Source organism: Pseudoliparis swirei, unplaced genomic scaffold (assembly GCF_029220125.1).
Source record: "Pseudoliparis swirei isolate HS2019 ecotype Mariana Trench unplaced genomic scaffold, NWPU_hadal_v1 hadal_39, whole genome shotgun sequence".
In the NCBI taxonomy this organism is placed as follows: domain Eukaryota; kingdom Metazoa; phylum Chordata; class Actinopteri; order Perciformes; family Liparidae; genus Pseudoliparis; species Pseudoliparis swirei.
The window spans coordinates 61,371-82,799 of NW_026613275.1; the positions used below are offsets into that span (position 1 = coordinate 61,371).

The 21,429-nt window shown below is 47.0% G+C and overlaps 2 long non-coding RNA genes across 3 annotated transcripts; one reads left to right on the forward strand and one right to left on the reverse strand.

Moving 5' to 3' along the window:
* Positions 1-1,725: 1,725 nt before the first annotated feature.
* Positions 1,726-2,532, forward strand: LOC130191327 (uncharacterized). Its single transcript, XR_008831165.1, has 3 exons — positions 1,726-1,773; positions 1,909-2,004; positions 2,144-2,532. It is a non-coding gene; the product is annotated as an uncharacterized LOC130191327 (long non-coding RNA).
* A 17,427-nt stretch (positions 2,533-19,959) lies between these two features.
* On the reverse strand, positions 19,960-21,413 carry LOC130191325 (uncharacterized). 2 transcript variants are annotated; one of them, XR_008831164.1, is made up of 5 exons: positions 21,291-21,413; positions 21,017-21,158; positions 20,629-20,761; positions 20,329-20,361; positions 19,960-20,225 (listed from the first exon to the last, which is right to left on the reverse strand). It is a non-coding gene; the product is annotated as an uncharacterized LOC130191325 (long non-coding RNA). The 2 variants fall into 2 exon arrangements; XR_008831163.1 differs by lacking the exon at positions 21,017-21,158.
* Positions 21,414-21,429: the final 16 nt, after the last annotated feature.

Sequence of the window (21,429 nt, forward strand, 5' to 3'; positions counted from 1 at the left end):
GGAGGACATGAAGAAATGTTTGTCCATATTGGAGAACCGGACCACCCTCTCCACCACCTACTGCAGGGACAGCGGAGCACGTTCTCCAACAGACTGCTTTAGCTCTGCTTCACAAGGACAAACAGGAGAACATTCCTGATAGAGGAGAAACTTCCAGATACAGGAGAACCTTCCTGGCAACTATTAGACTTTACAATAAATCACCTCTGGCCAGATCCTCCTCAAATTGAACAACATCAATGAACATTGCACCACTTTCACTTTATATACACTTAGATACACTGTATTTACTTTCATTTTTTTTTATTTTTTTATTTCCTTTATTATTTAACTTCTTAAATGTAATATATCCTGTCCTACTATTTTATTGTATTATTCTAAGAATCTAGTTACTAGAGAAGAAAACAGCACAGAGAGAGAGAGAGAGAGAGAGAGAGAGAGAGAGAGAGAGAGAGAGAGAGAGAGAGAGAGAGAGAGAGAGAGAGAGAGAGAGAGAGAGGCCAGGTGGCAGTGATCAGACTGATCACAGCAATCAACACAAACAAAGCAGATTGAACTGTTGAACCCGGTTTCGCGCCACTTCTCCGCAGTTTGAGCTGCGCGCTGCTCTCCTGCGTCAGTGACTCACTAAAAGCCACAGAAGGAACGACTGCCTCCTGACATGACATCTGTTCTTGAGGTAAGAATGCCAACTTAATTTAATTTCAGAGAGTAAAAGTTGTATTGAATGGGCAACGTTAGTGACACTTTGAGGTTTCTACTCGGCTCTCCCGTGAGGAGTTGAGCTAGCCTCATGTGAGCTAGCGGGTAGCTACTTTTGTATTCGAGGCATGGTGTTCTGCAGTTCTGTGTCGCCTTGGGCGTCAAGAGTAAGTTAACTTAGCTATCTGATGGTTAAGTGTTTTCACGTTTCTTTAACATTGTCGATGTAACGTAGGTTGTCGGTTTCTGTGTTGAACGAGCTAACATTAGCTTACTTTACATATGTTAGCTGAGGTAATGTTTAGCTAACGCTCGTGTTATAGGTTCATTACTGTGGCAGGTGGGTTAAGACACCTGAGGGGTCACGTGCTACACACTTCATCTAATAACCACGATTTTATTGAAGTGCTTTGAAACTGGTTCCACGCAGACATGTGTAGACAAGCTCACATATACCGGAGCGGTCAGTCCGGACAGTCACGTGACCAGACACGTTATTGTACAGGTCTGTTCACGTGACGTCGGGACTCTGTTCACGTGACGCTCTTAACTTGATGCTGTTGACGTGGTCGGGACTCTGTTCACGTGACTGTTGTTAACATGACGCTTATAACTGCGCTGTGGCGGGACATGACGCAGCTCCTCAGAAGCTCCGTGCACCGTGAGCTGTCCAGTGAGGGGATGGTTTCATGATCAAATCTTCATTTACTGTCCACATTATCAGATGAGGACGTCACCAAAGAGTGTCCTTTGAGTCAATGTTTACATTTATGTACAGATAATTAAGAACAATTAGTTAATTGTAAAATGCTAATTATTTTCTCCTGCCACCTTTCAGACATTATAATCCAACTTGGATGGAACAACTTCGTGACCTTAATGACACCCAGCAACACGGTGAGATTATAATCCATTTAAATGCCAGAAACAAGCAATTATTTGTTTATAAGATGTTTTTTCTTTATTTGTGTTAGAGCTAGAGACACACAAGCACCACAGGGAGGATCTGCAGCAAAGGGACCACGGAAATCAAACCTTGGCCGCCATGATGACGACATGTGGCACTTGAGTGTGAATCTAGCCTTTTCATTTTATTTACAACATTAGCATTGAAAAGAGCAAAAGTTGATGCTTGAGATGATTTTGTTTTACTGAAGAGGATGTATGTCCTCCTTTGTCCTTTATCCCCTTACTCTTTCTTTTTAGGTGTGATTACGACTACCAGCATGAACCTCAACACCTTCTTTGCTGTTCCACTAGTGTGACCCATGATCGGATACAAGTTGTCAAGGATAAACGGGAGTAAGTTGTTTTAAGTTCAGTGTCTTAATTTAACAACAGAATACATTTTTATTGTTCGAACCACCTAGTCATGTTGTAAATGCTATTTAAAGTTATATTATTGTTAATCTTTTCTGTTTTGTCTTTTTTCTGGCTGTAGAGAGAATCATGTCAGCCCACAGACAACCGGTTGACCTGTGAGTCTTCAAGCAGTAATGATGACTACTCCTGCCCTAAGTTCCAGTTTCCTGAACATCATGTCGGCATGAGATTCTGTCCCCACCTGTCTTCAGTCTGGACCCAATGAGGTTTTTTTTTTTACAGTGCGTTTACAGTCACATGGTTTTTTTCGAGGCTTTGTCTGAGTTTCAGTGCTGCAGTTATTTACCATTCAGGGTTGTTCAGAAACATCCAATTTGTCATTCTCATTTGAAGGGCTTGCTGCTGTGATTCTTTTGTGTACACCAGGATTTCTTTGTATTTTGGCATTTTACACAAATGTTTTTGAAAGATGGTCAACAAAGTTGCACAATTAAATGTTTAACTGCTGTTGTCCTAAATGTGGTAATTTGTTAACTGTTCCTCAGTACATTCTTGCAAAAAGAAGGCATGATATTAAGTAGATTCTACATTTAAAAAAAATATGCGAACAAAGTGACAATCAATAACATTACATAGATTTTAAGTCATGTGGTACCAATTATAAGTTGATTTGCAAAATGTATTTATGTAAAGATAAATAACAATTTCAGTTTAAATGTGTTGAATTAAGTAACATTCTTCCAAGTTGAGTTGTTGTAACTTATTTTATTTATTGAATCCAAATCAGTATTATCCAGATATTTAGTAAATGGAAATCAATTTCATCCACATAATTAGTAAATCTAAATTACTTTTTCACAGCTATTTGGTATATCTAAATTACTTTTTTTTGAAAACCTAGTAAATATTAATCATTTTCACCAATAAAATTAGTAAATATAAATTGGTATTATCCGGATATTTAGTAAATGGAAATCAATTTCATCCACATAATTAGTAAATCTAAATTACTTTTTCACAGCTATTTGGTATATCTAAATTACTTTCTTTTGAATACCTAGTAAATATTAAGAATTTCCCCTGTATAATTGATTTGGATTTACTCAACATTTGCCATATTATTAGTAAATCCAACATATTTGTATTTAATATTTTGTTTAAATTTGCTTAATTAAATCAATAGTTTTTAATCAAAGATGAAGTATTACATTCTATTCAATTATATTAATTGTCACTTTGTTGCCTTAATTTTATTGAGTAGACAATGGTCAAACCTTTCTGAGTGTAGATCCGAAGAGTTTTTGTTTTGGGGTAGGGGGGGGGGTCAATTGGCCGGCCGGCGTTTATGAGATTGGAGTGGGACACGGAGAAAATGTGGAGTGGTGCTCTTCGCAATAAAACATCTTTGATGGGACGTGTCGCGTCTCGGCCAATCAGCGTCAAGATGTCTCCAGCGTTTGGTGGTTTAGGTTAGCTTGAATGTTAGCCGCTACTTCTGCTGCTGTCGCGCTGCACGGTGGAGCGATGCTAACAAAGTACCCGTACGTTAAGAGCGATGTGATTTAGCATATTTTTAGTCTCAATACTTCATTAAAAGAGCGATCAGAGCCACGCTGCTCCGTGTCGAGCTGTCTGCACGCGCAGCGCAGCGCTCACAGCGAGGGGCCTTAAGTGGCGGAATTTTCGGCTTTAAAAATAAAAATTAAAAAAAGATGCCAGAAGTGAAATGTTTAAGTTCAATCTGTAAAGTTGTGTAACTCTCCAGCTGCTCATCCTGATGAACTCTGTATCATCTGGTCAGAGACTAACGGCCTCATAGTGTATCATCAATGCTATGATGGAACCATGTAGTTTCATTCATATCTTGCTGTATTAATACTAATATTACTGCCATTTGTTAAGTGTTGAAAAAGTTGGTAAAAAGTGAACCATACAGATATTTTATTTATTACTATTATAGATAAATATACCAGTATCGTATTTATGGTATACTGTTTTTATGGTATTGTATCATGATATTTATGGCAGGTATGGTATAGAAGATCGTGACAACCAGGTAGAGGCAGAACAGACTCGAGGAACAGACTCAAGGAACAGACTCAAGGACCAGACTCAAGGAACAGACTCAAGGAACAGACTCGAGGAACAGACTCGAGGACCAGACTCGAGGAACAGACTCATGGAACAGACTCATGGAACAGACTCAAGGACCAGACTCGAGGAACAGACTCGAGGAACAGACTCAAGGAACAGACTCGAGGAACAGACTCAAGGACCAGACTCGAGGAACAGACTCGAGGAACAGACTCATGGAACAGACTCGAGGAACAGACTCGAGGAACAGACTCGAGGAACAGACTCGAGGAACAGACTCATGGCTCAGCAGAGCACAAGACTTGAAGACTTGTTCACGCCAACAACAACAAAAGGAAGTTGGTTCATGAATGACCATATTATTAGTGCTGTGAAAAATAACGCGTTAACGCGTTATGATTAAATTACAGGATTAATTAGTTTAATTTTTTTAACGCATGCGCAAAATGAGCTTCCAATCCACCACTTCAATCTGAACTCTGTCCGCTCTCATGCAGACGGTCTGTTCATCGGTAATGATCCTTCCGCAGGTTCACCTCCGGAATCCTTGTTACGACTTTTACTTCCTGTAGATCAGGGTCTCAACACGTCGATCGCGACCTGCCAGTCGATCGCGGCGTAGTGTCGGTAGATTGCATGACATTAAAGAGATTGGCCCGCCCCCTGACATGTTCTCTAGAGCACGTCTTTGTTCTTTTATTAAACTAAATGTCTGTTGTTGATCGTATCTCCACAGCAGCATGTCATCTCTGTCTCTTCGCGTTGCGTTAACACTTATCGATCTCCGTCTCGCTCGCCACAGAGCTCCGTGCGCATCGGGACCGAGCAAAAAAAAGTCACTTGTCAATCTGTCCACCTGTCCGGGCCGGTGAGGTTTCAGCTTTGCAGCGGTGTCCCGCCGTCCCTTTCATCACGGCCCAGTTCATGAAGAAAACCCACAGTCAGTTTGCCTCAGCAGCTGCTAGAGGAAGACTAGAGGCCTTTAGATTGTGTCATGGTGGGGTTAATGGTTGACAAACAAGAGAAAATGTTCTGTTTAACCCTCCTGTTACCTTTACATTTACTAACATATTTTACCCTCGGGGTCAATTTGACCCCAACAATTAAAACCGTCAGAAAATTATTAGAATAAATATTGTTTTCCAAGTTTAAGTGTGAGGTACTTTATGTTTGTTTGTTGACTACCTAAATAGCCCTATATAAAAAGTTGATATTTCTTATATTTGACACAGTGAAAAACAGCCTGGGGTCAAATTGACCCCAAAGAACACGACATTAAACATTGAATGGGGTCAAATTGACCCGAAAGGTAACAGGAGGGTTAAACATTCTGTTTAGGATGAAGATTTATTAATGTTCCATATGGAAGAAAACTGCTAAATAACTGCTGAGTTGCAGCACCATTGTATAGAAGAATGTATAAATGTATATATCCGTCTTTTGTCATAAATCTCTATGTTCTCACAAAATATACCGAGAATATCGGTAATATGTGATTAATCATGATTAATCCACAAAAACCTGTGATTAACCCGATTAAAATTTTTAATCATTTCACAGCCCTACATATTATACACAATATTACTATTATTATAGTATTATAGGGCCCGATCACTGACTTGGTGTCAGAATGGAGGATCTATAGATTATCATACAACGTCCAACATCGATGTTCGTGGAAGTCACCACCAGCACCCCCCCCCCCCCCCCCCGCATGCCTATCCTCACCTTTTTCACCCCTGACCCGTTTTCATGCCTGAGAAACATGTGTGAGTCCACGAGGGAGCGCAGAGAGAAGACGACTTCAGAGGAACGAGAAGCTAACGACGCTCCAGTCTGGATTAAGTTAACCTGACACTTCAAACCAGAGACGCAGCTTCACTCATGGAGACCTTCATGTGGTGGACCGCACGGCTGCTCCAGCCCCCGCAACCAGCAGGAAGCAACAAGCAGGAAGCAGCAAGCAGGAAGCAGCAAGCAGGAAGCAGCAGGCAGGAAGCAGCAAGCAGGAAGCAGCAAGCATTGGCCTGACTCACAGAGCCTCACAGAGCCTCACAGAGCCTCACAGAGCCTCATAGAGCCTCACTGAGCCTCACAGAGCCTCACTGAGCCTCACATATCGTTCTAACCCGTGTCCCAGGTCCGGGCCAGCTCTGCAGGACGATGGAGTGAAGCAGACGATCTGATTGGTCCACTGAGTGCGTCCAGCTCTCAGCTCCATCCCTCTGGACGCAGCTCTTCCTCTGACGATGACGACGGTGGCTCCTCGTCAGAGGAAGAGCAACAGCTCGGGACAAAGAGTTGAAACGCACCTTTAAGCCACCTCCCCTTTTATTCTGAGCCGCTTCCCTCGACAGCCGGACGGGTCTCTGGGCGTAAAGGTCACGACCTTTACCGAAGGCACGCGGGGCCACGGAGCCACATCAAGCCACACAGCAGCAGCTGAGCTGGTGCATGCTGGGAGCCCGCGTGAGTGTGTGTCTGTGTGTGTGTGTGAGTGTGAGTGAGTGTGTGCGTGTCTGTGTGAGTGTGTGTGTGTGTCTCAGCCATATGGCCCTCTGTGTGCTCGTCTCTGCGTGGAGGTTAGAATGATCCGGGCTCGTTAGCTAAAGCGTCCCCAGCGTCGGCTCATTATCATATAATATATAATATAATCAGAGACGTCTGGGCCGCACTTTGAGAATCAAGTTAATTTCCCCTCCAGAGACCAGCCAACCACAATCAGCCGTGAAGCATCAGTCACCATCAGCCACCAGGGGGCGGGGCTGGGGGGTGGGGCCCTTTCTCAGAAACATCAGTGATGATGATCCAGCTCAATCTGGTCGTGTCATTGTGGCGGCGTTCCGTCGTTGTTGTTTTCTTAATCCGCTAAAGAGCTGCAGACAGTGAGTTTCTCTCACATGACAGGAGACCGTTCATTTCCTTTTCTTTCGATTTTATTTTAAACAGCAAAAAACACTGACAAAGTACACAAAATAATAAACGTTCAAAAACAATCTCATAGTCTAAATGCGGCTCTGCTCTTAACCTGCTGCCGTCATGACGTCATTAAATAGTCTCCAGGTCCTTCATAGATCTGGTGACGTCTCTAGTGACGTTGAAAGTGTGCTGCTGACAAAGGAGCCTAATCTCTATTTTACCACGGTCCCACCACTGCCTAAGATTATTAAAATCACTCTTCCTCAGCCTAAAAACGCCCCAAAAATAAAACAACACCTCCCTAAAATTCCTATCGAAAGTTAAAACTGAATTAAAATGCCAATACGCGCTTCTGGGTAAAAAGTTCCTAATAAAAACATGACATAAAACCAAAGAGTGATCAGTAAAACCAGCCGGAACAATGCTGCACATTTTAAAAATATTAAAATGGTGCTTAAAAACATAAATACGGTCCAACCTGGCTGAGGAGATCCTTCCCTCCCTAACGTGGGACCATGTGTACTGTCGGCAGTCCGGATGCATCCTTCTCCACACGTCCACCAGACCATGAGAATGGACCAGCCTCCTCAGCACCTGCTGTGAAGCTGGATGTGGCTCTGTGTGGTTTCTGTCATTAAAATCATCCTCTGTGCAGTTAAAATCCCCCCCCAAGAATAAAAAATCCTCCGAGGCACAGTCATTTAAAACATCATTAATTTTGGATAAAAACAGCTTCCTCTCTGTCCCAGTTGTTGGAGCATACACATTTATAAAAACCACGTTAAAAAGGTCGAACCGTGCTTTCACAAAGAACAGCCTCCCCTCCACGATGTGTTTGACCTCCAGTGACCGCGGGCTGAAGGCCCTGGAGAAGAGGAAGCCCACTCCTCCGCTGAGGTTGGTGTTGTGGCTCAGAAGGACTTCCCCCCCCACTCCCTCCTCCAGTCCGCCTCGTTGGTGCTGTCGCTGTGCGTCTCTTGTAAGAAGAGAACATCGTTGGCCTTCATCTTGTTAAATTCATAAATAGATGTTCTCTTCTTACTATCCCTCGCTCCATTTACGTTTAAAACTCCGACTCTGAATGTGTTCATTAAAAGAAAAGAATTTAAAAAACAAATAAAACTTAAAACCAACAAATCAAATAAAACCCACATTGGAGCTCTCCACCTCCCCCTGCTGGATGCACTCCTTTACTTTGAGTAAAATCTTTTTAATCCTAAAAACCTCTTGCTTTTCAAACTTATTTTTTTTCATGTGGTAGTGGCAAGACTGTACAAAGGCCACGAGGTCAGGGAAGTGATCCTTGACCTCTACTCTTTTTTTGTTTTTTGTTTTATGTAAAAACAAGCTTATTTTATCAGCTGTGTACATCTTTTGTTCTTGACTATTAGTTAAAATCAGAGGAGAGTCGCTGTCGTCTGCCCCCTCCTCGTCACTGCTGTCCTCCTCCGGCCCCGCCCCCTGACTCCTCCTCCTCACTTCCACCCTGCTGGCTTTGGCTTTGCCGCCGGCGCTCTGGCCACTCTTTTTTCTTTTTGGGGCCTCTTTCTGCCCCCCTGCCTCCTCGTCCATCTCCACCTGCTCAGCCCCCTCCTCACCTACACCTTCTTCCTCCGTCCCTACGCCTCCACCCACCTGTCCTACCACCTCCATGGGTTTCCCATCACCATTCTTTTTGTCCCCACCCACAGCCTCCCCCCCCCACTGCTCTGGGTGATTTCACCACTTTTGCCACCATCACCATTACCCTTGCCAACCGTAGCCCCGTCAGCAACATTTCTCTTGTTTTTCTTATTTCCCCCTCCTTTTTCTTCATCCTCATCACTTCTCACCTCACCCACACCCTCCCCCCCCACTGCTCTGGGCAGTTCTATTTCATCCTTCCTGACCGCCAGAGGCGGTGCTTAGCACTGGATATCTTCCGTCTTGCGCATAGCAGGTCGAGTATTAATAACGACAAAGTCACCCGTGACCTCGGATGACCCGCCCACCGGGTATAAGTTCCGGTGTCATCCCGAGATCAGTTCTTTTTCATCTTCTCGCAAACGCAGGCTAACGGAATTACTACGTTAGCATCAGCTAAAGCTAAAGTTTAACTGAAGCTCGTCGCGGGGAGCCTTGTGACCAAATGGTCGGAGTTGCGATCCGTCGCCCTCCAGAGGCTGCGACGAGCTCTCCTCTGAGGAGGAGGACGTTTCTCTACGGCGGTCCGTCGAGGCGGACCGGAGAACGCACGGGTTTTTCTCGGTCTTCACCAGAGCACCTTCACCGCGAAGCTTCAATCGGGTGAGATCAAATACAATTGTTGTCTATGACGGCATATCCCACAGGAGCAGAGCTCTCGCTCCTGCTAACTGTGTGCTAACGGGAGCACGTCCGCTCGGTGTCGCCAGGCTGCTACACCGGCGCGACCGGCTCTCTAGCGATTGGGATAGCGTGTGTGTTGACTTTGGTAGCATTGCCGCCGTGCATAGCTAGCAGAGTGTGTCCACTCAGGCTAACGGAGCCTACGCTAAATCCGACAGCTACCTCCTGTTCCACAGGACCTCGGCCCAAGTAGCGGAGTGCTCTCGCTCAGGCTACTGCTGGGCGATTACAGCGCTAACGAGAGCGCGTCCGCTCGTTGCGGCTGGATGCCACACTGCTACAGGCTTCCAGTGAGCAGAGCGTCCCGCTCAGGCTCACCGGGGGGACGCTAAGGAGGCTATAAGTCGATACTGATGCATACTGCACATGTACCTCCATGACATTGCCGCTGTTACAGCTAGCAGAGCGTCTCCACTCAGGCTAACTAATGCCACGCTAACGCTGACAGCTACCAGACGAGTGAAGTGTGTCCTCACTCTCTCACTAGACATGCTGTTTTCTGACCCGTGCTCACGGGATCAGCGTCTACAGTAGCGCAGAGCTCTCGCTCAGGCTTACTGGGAGGCACCAGTAAGTACAGTGGTCATACTAGTGGAGAGGGTCCTCGAAGAGACCTGCCCTCTCACTGCGACTGTTTCCACAGGACCTGCTCCCCGTAGCACAGGCTTTCGCCCGGGCTACTCGTGGGATGCTTGTAATTACAGCTACTGGACTAGTCAAGCGTGTCCTCACTTCCTCTCTCTAGAGAGGCTGTTCTCTAGACCGCTTTCTAAACGGTCTCTACGGAAACCGTTTCCACAGTAACAGAGTGCTCTCGCTTAAGTTTACTGATAGGACACCAGTAATCACAGCTACTGTATTGAAGAGGTGTCCTCCCTCTAGACGGACTGTCTCTGTCCTGCTCGACAGGACCTGGGCCACAGTAGCAAAGTGCTACTGCTGCGACCCTAGCTGCTACAGCTACCGTACTAGCGAGGCCAGCGTCCGCGCTCTACCCTCGCTAGACGGACTGTCTCCGTCCTGCTCCTCAGCACCTGGGCCACAGTAGCAGAGTGCTACTGCTGCGACCCCCAGCAGCTACAGCTACTGTACGAGTGAGGGCAGCGTTGCGCTCTCCCCTCACTAGACGGGCTGTCTCTGTCCTGCTCCACAGGACCTGGGCCACAGTAGCGGAGTGCGCTCGCTCTAGCTCCTGCTAGGACCCCAACAGACAGGTCAGGTCAGCTCCAGGCCAGCCGACCAGTTGCAAGCGCCGGCTAGGAGCCGCAGGGGCTCCCCTAGCAGTGCAATCGGGCATGCTAGCTTATAGAGTAGGTCTGCTGACCGCAGAACTAGCTCAGATAAGTCGCCACCCTAGTGCAGGGAGGACTGAAGCATCAGCTCCACCCACGGCTGATCCATTCCCAAGGGAGGACATCCCAGTGGCAGTGTCCACCAATCTCCTTACTGGAGGACGGGGACAAGCGGCCCACCCACGCTTCTGGGCCTGGTTCCCATTCCTCAGGCCATAGCCCCTTGTAGGGGGCAGTCGACGGCCCCATCGGGTTCGTCATTCGCAGGGCACAGGAACTGCTGGATATACAGCAGCTGGAACCCCACGCACGCTAGTGCATTCTTCAGGGGCATTCCCGGCCCTGCCACCTTTTCAGTCTCCTCCAGAGACTATCTGAGGGTTACCATCTTACGACGGATCACCGAACCCCGGCGTCCATGCAGGACATGGCCAAATGTGGCCTTCGTCCCATGCCATCCATTGAGCTGACTATCGCATCCATCGGTTTTTCCCCAAGGGGACTCCGAGGTCGGATGACCGGTGCCCTCGAGCCCAGTCGGTTCTCAGGTGACCATTTTACCGTGCTTACTACACGGCAACTCCCCCTCATATGTCATACTTGACTACAGCCTCAGTGATGCTTCGCTGCAGGCATTTGCACTTACCTCAAGAGAACCTGGGCGCCTAATGCTCTCCAGGGTTCAGACCAGCTGTTTGGCCGGCGCAGGCACCCTTGTCGGAGGCATGTAGGAACAACCTCCCTACTGTCCCAGTGAAATCAGGGGACCTGCTCTACAGGCGCAGCAGCGCACGGTGCAAGCCGGTTAGACCAGGCAGCAGTTATCTGGTCTTCGCAGGACCGTGTCCACACCCCGCAGACTCGGGGGCGCCATGTCTTGACTTTCTCATGCTGAGCACAGCAGACATCCTTCGTGTGGTCTCCAGAGGAGATCGGCTCACGTCTGTCGACTTAAGGGAGGCCTTTTGTCAGGTTCCTAGAATGCTTCACAGACGGTTGCTCTGTTTCGCTTTCCAAAGTCGTTATTCCCAGGCTTCTTCCATATGGACTTCCCCAGGAGTTTTTACAAAGGCGTTACTGCCGCCCTGCAATCACCAGGGCGTGAGGAAACTGCCATCCTGGACGATCTGGCTGATATGTGCGCCATACCCATTTAGGGCCACACAGTGCATTACTTGCACTCTCTCTCACGCCGCCCGGTTGGGCCTTCGTGAACAAACAACTGTCTGAGCCATTCTCAGAGCATAACCTTCATTGGTGTAGCTCTAGATGCAGCCACTAAGCGGGCCTGGCCGTCACTCAGACAGGTGGACAGCATCCTCTGCAGTTCCCCTCTCTGAGGGGGCAGGTGGCTGTCTTTTATCCTCTCTTCTTGCCTATCGGGTAAATTGGCAGCTGCATCAGCTGTCTTACACTCTTTTCTCACGCTGCCCGGTTGGGCCTTCGTGAACATAAAGAGCTTTCTGAGCCATTCTCGGAGCATAACCTTCATTGGTATAGCTCTAGATGCAGCCACTAAGTGGGCCTGCCCGTCACTCAAGTAGGTAGGTACTCTCTGAGGGGGCAGGCAGTGGTCTTTTATCCTTTTTTCCTTGCCTATCGAGCAAATGCTTGGGCTGCTGTCGCTGCGCCCTTCGCATGGAGGGCCTAACAGCCTTCGCCAGGGGCCACAGGCACAAGATGGGGGTCACAGTGGTGCCCTCGGCTCTATCCCCGTAGAGGGTGAGAGCATACCCGTCAGAGGGTATCCCCAGGGAAGGGGTCCGCCCCACCGGGAGGTCGCCACAGCAGACTCCCGCCTCTCAAGGTGGGGCGCAGTCTGGCGGTACAGGACTTCCAGAGGACAGTCTATTCGCGACGCTTGGGTCTGGAGCCACAGGCCATGCACCTAGCGCTCAAACAGTTCCTGCCATACTTGGGAGGGAATATGTACTTGTTGGGCGAGACATCGCCTCAACCACGTGTTGGCTTGAACCTCCAGGGGTCTCTAGGGCTGCAGAGCTGCTACGGAGCTCCTGTGCCCTTCTGACTTTTCTTACTCCGGTAACCTTTCACCTGACCAATTGTCGGGCGAGGTATCGACCAGGAGAACGGAACCAGGCGTTCCCCACATTTCCGCTGATCTTGCCAACTACTCGGGGTCTTCAACAGGGCCACCGAATTTTGCTGGTGGCCCCCTTGCGTCCAGCCAGGACTTGGTTCCCCTGGCTGCACAGACTTCGCTGTGAGACGCCACGGTGCCTCGCTGACATGCGGGACCCTAGCACAGCTAGATGGTGGGACCTGCCATCCCGATCCCGGCCGTGCCCAACAAAGGGCTTGGCCGCAGGAGAGCAGAAGCAGCTGAACAGAATCAGTCCAAAGGACTATTCTAAACGCCAGAGTGCCATCCGTCTACAAGACATGTGCAGACCGAAGCCGCTTCCCGACCAGCGGACGGAGGGACCCAGTACGGTGCCTCGTGCCTACGGCACTCACGCCTCCGTCATCTCTTCTAGTTAAGGGTATGTCTGCCTCTATCCTGAGGGCCTACATAGCTGCCATTTCATGGCAGCATGCTAAAGCCGACAATGATGCGGAACAGCCACAAGCTGGTGTCCCTCTTCATAAGGAGGGCCTCAGCGACTATCCCCTGAGCCCCCCCCCCCCCCCCCCGAGGGCTCCTCCAGGGGACTCGCCCGTGGGACTGGACACCCTATGCTCGCCTCCCTTCGAACCCTTGGCAGAGGCAGAGCTGTGGTTGCTGTCGGCAAAGACCTTTCATCCTTGCCATAACTGCGGCAGAGCAAGTAGGCAAGCTACACGCCCTGTCGGTCAATGAGCCTTGTCTGAGGGGAACTCAGAGGGATCGGGTGTCACACTGCGGCCTAAAGCAGTGGCTTCCCCCAAAGGTGCTGGCACGCTCGGGTCTCAACCAGCCTGTCCAGCCTGCACAGCTTGACCACCATAACTAGTCAGTTAGGGTGGATCTAAGAAGGGCTATGCCACTGCAGAACAGTGCCTGTTCCACTAGATATTGGAGGCCATTGCCTGTGCATAGGTGGTGAACATCCGTGCTCTGCCATCCAGAGCATGGGGTTCTACCAACAGCGTTCCCACATCACGGGCGACCCGGAGAGGTATGCCCGTAGGGAATATAGGTGCATATGTATGCAACAGCCTCAGGGGCATCGTTGCGCACATTCACCAGAGACTACAGAGTGAACGGGAACACCCTCCATGCATTGCAGGTGGTTCTCCGTCCAAATCCTCTGCTTGAGTCATATGAGGTAGTTTCCTTGGGATTCCTCGTGACTCTGTTGATATAAGTCATCCAGTGCTAAGCACCGCCTCTGGCGGTCAGGAAGGATGAAATAGAATGCAAGTTACGTATGTAACTATGGTTCTATGAATCCTGGATGACCGCCAGAGTTCTTGGTCACTCGGAATCTCGTGAGTTCGCGAGAAGATTCCGTAGAACTGATCTCGGGATGACACCGGAACTTATACCCGGTGGGCGGGTCATCCGAGGTCACGGGTGACTTTGTCGTTATTAATACTCGACCTGCTATGCGCAAGACGGAAGATATCCAGTGCTAAGCACCGCCTCTGGCGGTCATCCAGGATTCATAGAACCATAGTTACATACGTAACTTGCGTTTCCCCACCCTTGCCACCATCACCCCCATTTTTTTTGTTTTTCTTATTATTATTATATATTTTTTCTTTTTTTCCTTCCTCCTCATCATTCCCCCCCTCACCCCCCTCCTCCCTCTCACTGCTCTTGGCAGCTTCAAACCCGTCACCACCATCACCACCCACAGCCTGCCCTTCACTGCCCTGGCTAGCCTCACCACCATCAACCCCATCATCACCCCCATCACCCCCCTTCAAGAGCTCCAGCAATATGTTCTACATTGTTTTGTAGATGGAACATTACAAGTATTCCATTCTTCCTGTTGTTCAGTGTTCGCAATGTTTCTAATCTCTGTTCACAGTACCATCGTCATTATATACTCGTCACGAAAGTCAATTAGTTGTTGTCGGTATTGTGTGGCTGTTGCGTTGCGAACAAGCATCGCTAGACATGTTTCAAAGTGTAAATATCCTAACAAGGTAACCAGTTGTTTCAGATCGCCTCCGCCAAACTGTTCCCATGAAACAAAAGATGTGACGTAATGGTTGAATATATCAATTACTTGAGTTGAAACTAATATCTGGTGGCGCAGCGCACAGACTGCGCGGCTTTGAGTGCAGTTTCATTTTGCGTGACAGAGATCGAAACCAGGTCGGGCGATCTTTTTATTTTTATTTTTTATTAAATGTATTTATTCCTACGTGGCTGTAATGCGCTGCTCACTTATACAATCGTAATCGCCGAAATGGATATGAACGGAGGCTTGAAGATCTCCAGCAATATGTTTGTGAATGTGTGACGAATCTGGTGAGCGAGACAGAGCCCCGCTGCAGATGTGAAGAGAACACAACGCACGCGCAGGGAAACCAGTAGGTTTGAAAACCAGTAGGGGTGTAACACCGGCATCGAAGCTCTGCCGTGATGCGCGCACACGGGTGAGCACCGCGTATTCGGTCCCATCCCCTACAACGTGAAGCATCGGCTACTTTAGAAAACATGGCAGGATGCAAGTTCAACAACAATGGCTTGAAAAGAACGAGTGTTTCTGGTCACGGTGGGTGAAATGCTTCTGAATCTGCGTTATGTGTCGGGAGACTTTCCAGCGGTGGAATCTCACGAGCAGAGCAAGAAGCACAGAGACTAGCGAAGGCCGCCAGCAGCCCGCGGGGCTAGCTGCTGCTACGCCACTAGCTGCTGCTCCGCCGCCAGCTGCTGCTCCGCCGCTAGCTGCTGCTCCGCCGCTAGCTGCTGCTCCGCCGCTAGCTGCTGCTCCTGCTGCTCCGCCGCCAGCTGCTGCTCCGCCGCTAGCTCCTGCTCCGCCACTAGCTCCTGCTCCGCCGCTAGCTCCTGCTCCGCCACTAGCTCCTGCTCCGCCACTAGCTGCTGCTCCGCCGCTAGCTCCTGCTCCGCCACTAGCTCCTGCTCCGCCGCTAGCTGCTGCTCCGCCACTAGCTCCTGCTCCGCCACTAGCTCCTGCTCCGCCGCTAGCTCCTGCTCCGCCACTAGCTCCTGCTCCGCCGCTAGCTGCTGCTCCGCCGCCAGCAACGACGTCAACGCTACAACGCTGGAGGTCACCGGAGGAAATCCAGCGCCGTGCAACAAAGAGCTCATCACCGAAGACCAACGCTGCAGTGCGTTCTTCATTCTGTTCCACGAGACTCTGGACCAGACCACCGCGAGCAGACAGCTGGACTTCATGTGCTCTCGGTTCAGTGACCCGGTCCAGTCAGGATCCTGTGGAGCTCATGGGCCATGACACCAGGACCTACTTCAGCATCTCAAAGTAAGTCTAACATAAATATATGTATTAACTATCCTCATGTATATGAGTATGTGTTTCATATAGTTAAGCTTTACTCATGTGTCAAGTTAATAACAGCGATGGATAGGCGCACTACACATTAATTAGACTAATTAAAAATAGTTTTAGAATGGTAGTAAGTAGAGTGGTGTTTACCTGTCAATATGTCTACATAGTGTTCACTAGGCTCAAGGGATGGCTCGCGATGCTTAATTTGTAAAAATAGTATTCATTCCTATTTATCCAGTCTGACATTAATCTGAAGTGGTGGTGTCATAAGAGATGTGGTGACTGTTGGCTAATGTCTGCCTTTTTTCTTTCTTTTTTCCAGGAGAATGGACCAAATGTCAACTGGAAGTTTTTATATTAATACAGTTTGAAAAGGATTGTTTTCCTAGTATATTCACAAAAGCTCAGGAGTAGACATGAACCTGTGCACAAACATCCATCACATAGAGACATGAGAACACACACACACACACACACACACACATACATTCTATTATGTGAATGAATTTGCATTTTAAAAGCAGCTGGAAATGTTATTTGTTATTTTATGGATTTTTTTTGTTCAAAAGGAACTATGTTGCATGTATTTTTAAAATATATTTACTTAATTTTAGAGACATTTGTTCATGGGACTTAAATGTTCTGAAAATGTATTAATAAATATAATTTACAACAGCAATGACATTTGTGTTATCCTTTTGCATTACACCATACTGTTAATTTTGAACAGTGTGTTTACTTTGAATTAATTAATTTAGATTAATGTATATTTCCATCGTAAATTAGGTCTTAAATTTTATTTAGACGTGGTCTTAAAAAGTCTTAAAAAGTCTTAAATTTCACTGGTTTATTCCTGTAGACACCCTGTCTATTGTTCTGTCCATCCTGGAGAGGGATCCTCCTCTGTTCTCTCCTCAAGGGTTCTGACCTTCTTCCCCCTGAAGGGTTATTTGGGAGTTTTTCCTGATCCGATGTGAGGTCAAAGGTCAGGGATGTCTATGTGTACAGATTGTAAAGCACTCCGAGACAAATTAGTAATTTGTGAAATTGGGCTATACAAATAAACTGAATTGAATAATATACAATATATACTGTATAATATATAGAATATAGAAAACAAATATAGGTTTAAATGAACAATACTAATTGACAAAGTATCATTAAATGAAGAAAACAGTCAATGAATCTTAATATGTGTATGTTCGTGGACGATATCCACATATGTTGTACTAACTGCTCCATTTGAATGTGAACATGGCCCTGAAGAAGCAAGGCACTGACCTGCCTGAAGGGCGAGGGTTTGATTCCCTCCTGTTTCCGCTAATCAGCTGATATTTGAAAATGTGTATCAACTATAAAACAACAGACTTCCCTTGGCCCCGCCCACCTGCACCTGGCCGACAGGTCATCCATCAAGGTGAGTGACAGCTCGTCACCCTCCCTCCTTCCAGATGTTATGACGTCTGACGGAGGCTCGGAGCATGAGACACGAAGGATGAAGGAGATCAATAAGACAGGAGGAGGAGGAGGAGGGGAGGAGGAGGAAGGGGGAGTAGGAGGAGCATCGAGGGATCAAACAGTCAAATTACTTTAATATTAGAATGTGTAAACCGGCATTAACAGAGAGGTGATAATAATATTAAAAATCTGGTTTTAATATCACATGATCTTTAATATTCAGGAGTTATTCTTGATCAAACTAAAAAAACTCTTTAAATATGAAAAATAAATAAAACACGTTATGCAGGAAAACACAAGAAGTGTAAATATTGAGGTTTGTTATTGTGTGCAGTTTGATTAATGTTTGTATTATATATATGTTAAAAACATCTGATTCATGGAGTTAACCGTTATGAAGTCATTCAAACTATTTCAAAGTCGACAGTGACAAACAAAATGTTATTAACATGATATTCAAACACAAATATAGAATTACTCTAAAGTTATAACACCGTCACTGAGGCGTCAGGGAGGTGAAGTAAAGTTATAACACCGTCACTGAGGCGTCAGGGAGGTGAAGTAAAGTTATAACACCGTCACTGAGGCGTCAGGGAGGTGAAGTAAAGTTATAACACCGTCACTGAGGCGTCAGGAGGTGAAGTAAAGTTATAACACCGTCACTGAGGCGTCAGGAGGTGAAGTAAAGTTATAACACCGTCACTGAGGCGTCAGGGAGGTGAAGTAAAGTTATAACACCGTCACTGAGGCGTCAGGGAGGTGAAGTAAAGTTATAACACCGTCACTGAGGCGTCAGGGAGGTGAAGTAAAGTTATAACACCGTCAGGGAGGTGAAGTAAAGGTGTCTGCTCCACCCCTGAGGCCATCTGAGGATGTTTATTTATGGAGTTGGCGTGGATGGAGCTGCTAATGCTATTCTCTGGCACGCGTCATGGTGGCAGCCCCTAAAAGGAGCCGGGGGCCAGCGCCTGGTGGACATCCATATGGATGCGCACTGCGCCTGTGTTCTGCTGCCATGAGGCCGGCGTCCCTCAGGAGCTCCTTCATCTCCACTGTCACACACGCCTGATGTTGGGAAAAGTTACCGAGACACGGAGAAGGGTAAAGTTAGGAGTCCACGGGAAAGTTTAAAGTTAGGAGTCTACAGAAAGTTTAAAGTTAGGAGTCTACAGAAAGTTTAAAGTTAGGAGTCTACAGAAAGGGTAAAGTTCGGAGTCCACGGAAAAGTTTGAAGTTAAGAGTCTACGGGAAAGTTAAAAGTTAGGAGTCCACAGAAAAGTTTAAAGTTAGGAGTAAAGTTAGGAGTCCACAGAAAAGGTTAAAGTTGGGAGTCTACAGAAAGGGTAAAGTTAGGAGTCCACGAAAAGGGTAAAGTTAGGAGTCCACGAAAAGGTTAAAGTTAGGAGTCTACGGAAAGGGTAAAGTCAGGAGTCCACGAAAAGGGTAAAGTTAGGAGTCCACGGGAAAGTTTAAAGTTAGGAGTCCACGGAAAGGGTAAAGTTAGGAGTCCACGGAAAAGTTTGAAGTTAGGAGTCTACGGGAAAGTTAAGTTAGGAGTCCACAGAAAAGTTTAAAGTTAGGAGTAAAGTTAGGAGTCCACGGAAAAGTTTACAGTTAGGAGTAAAGTTAGGAGTCCACGGAAAAGTTTAAAGTTAGGAGTCCACGGAAAAGGTTAAAGTTGGGAGTCTACAGAAAGGGTAAAGTTAGGAGTCCACGGAAAGGGTAAAGTTAGCACATGAACCATTGAACCAATGACTTCTATACAACCAGAGGAGTCTCCCCCTGGTGGTCAGGAGAGGGAATGCAGCTTTAACATATGAAGCATAGGCTTCTATACAACCAGAGGAGTCGCCCCCTGGTGGTCAGGAGAGAGAATGCAGCTTCAACACATGAAGCATAGATTTCTAAACAACCAGAGGAGTCGCCCCCTGGTGGTCAGGAGAGGGAATGCAGCTTTAACACATGAAGCATGGACTTCTATACAACCAGAGGAGTCTCTCTGTAGTTCTGCAGGAACAACTGGAGAAGAGGAGGAGGCCATAACCGGCAGTGGGATTGTTTATCGACATCGAAGACAAACACAATTAAAGCTGCAAGCAGCGTCGAACGGGTCCTCGCCACCGCGCGGTCGGGGAGCGGCGCCGAGGAGCCGGCGCCGAGACCCGGCGCGCGGTCGGACTCGACTCGGGCCGCGACTTGTAACGAGCGCGACAAGTTTGGGGCGGATTCGACAAAAGTCCAGTTCAGCCACTAGGTGGCGCTTTAACTACGTGAACGTATTCATGCGTCGTGTATCCCGACGTGAAGTATAGACCGCGTCATGTAAATTCGATGTAAAATGCATAAATGCTTGTCGTCTTGAGTTGTGCACTGACGTCTCAATTCAATTCAGTTTATTTGTATAGCCCATTTTCACAATTTACAAATTTGTCTCGGAGTGCATTACAATCTGGACACATAGACATCCCTGACCTTTGACCTCACATCGGATCAGGAAAACGGAGGAGTACTCACAATCTGACCCCGACCTCTCAAGGCATCACGTGTATGATTAGTTGGGCACAGTGCATCATCCAATCTCCATTTCAACCAAGCTGCTGAAGCAGACTGGTGTTAGCGGCTTGTAACGGTTCTTCAGCGTCATCTGGAAAACAAAATTGCAGAAACAATAATGGTGTCAATTGGTCTCTTCAAAAAGCAAATACTGGTATGATTCATAAACTTCAAAGCACAATAACATAACAAACCTGCGGCTGGACAATCCTCCTTAGTGCCACGTCCTATAAAGAAACAGAATAAACAAGAAAGTAACGGATTTGCTTTAAATAAAATTCAAATATTGTCATAATATTAATAATATTTATTTTTCGCTAACTTTAAATTGAATTCATTCGAAATCCGCATGGTGATATCTCATGAAAATAATTCTGGGCCTAGCTGAGGTCACCAATAACAAGACTGCAGTGTAATTTTTTTAAAGAAAGTTACAGATTTGCTTAAAATAAAATTCAAATATTTTCATAATATTAATAATTAATACTGAGCACCATTACGATGACTGTGCAGTGGATGCACTGCTCTGGAGGAGGTCGGGCAGTCTTGGTCCTGTGCTGGTCCCAGTCCACAGGAACTGGGGGCAACCATGCTCATTATACTGCAGTCCAAACATCTCCATAGTGTCTGCAATAGAGAGATGAACAGCTGGACACGGGATGTGTGGTAGTTTAATCTCTAATAACACTTCATGTATGAATTGAGTATATGTTGTATGACAGCCGTAATATGCAAAGTAAACAGTAATTATTCTTTCAAATGGATGTGGAGCAGTTAAATAGCTACATGAATATTAACTGCATGCATCTTCAAGCTTCATCAGAACACATTTATAACGTGACGTGAATTCAAAGACACACCGTGACTCTGTTCAGAGTTTACCGTTCTTTCACTGCGGTTATGTAACGTAATATCCACAGTATTTATGTGTTCATGCCGACTGGCGAACAGGAGAAACCATTATATATTTGAATGGAGGATCGCATTAGCATGGAGCTCCTCGTGTAGAACAGCATTGAGTAACCTGTGACAATCACACACGGAGAAAGAGCACCGGATAAACACGGTGGATTTTACAGCGGTCATGTGAACAAGAGACTGCCATGACTAATTATCGTTGGATTGTAGTTCATTGTAATACATTTAAAATTCTTACCGTCTCAGACGGAGCAGACTGCAGACCAGGCCGGCAAAGCTGCAGTGTGATACTTCTTCTGCTCTAAACAGCGGTTTGCATCAATATATTTGGTGCATTACCGCCACCTGCTGGCCTGGAGTATCAGCCCCCCGGCCCC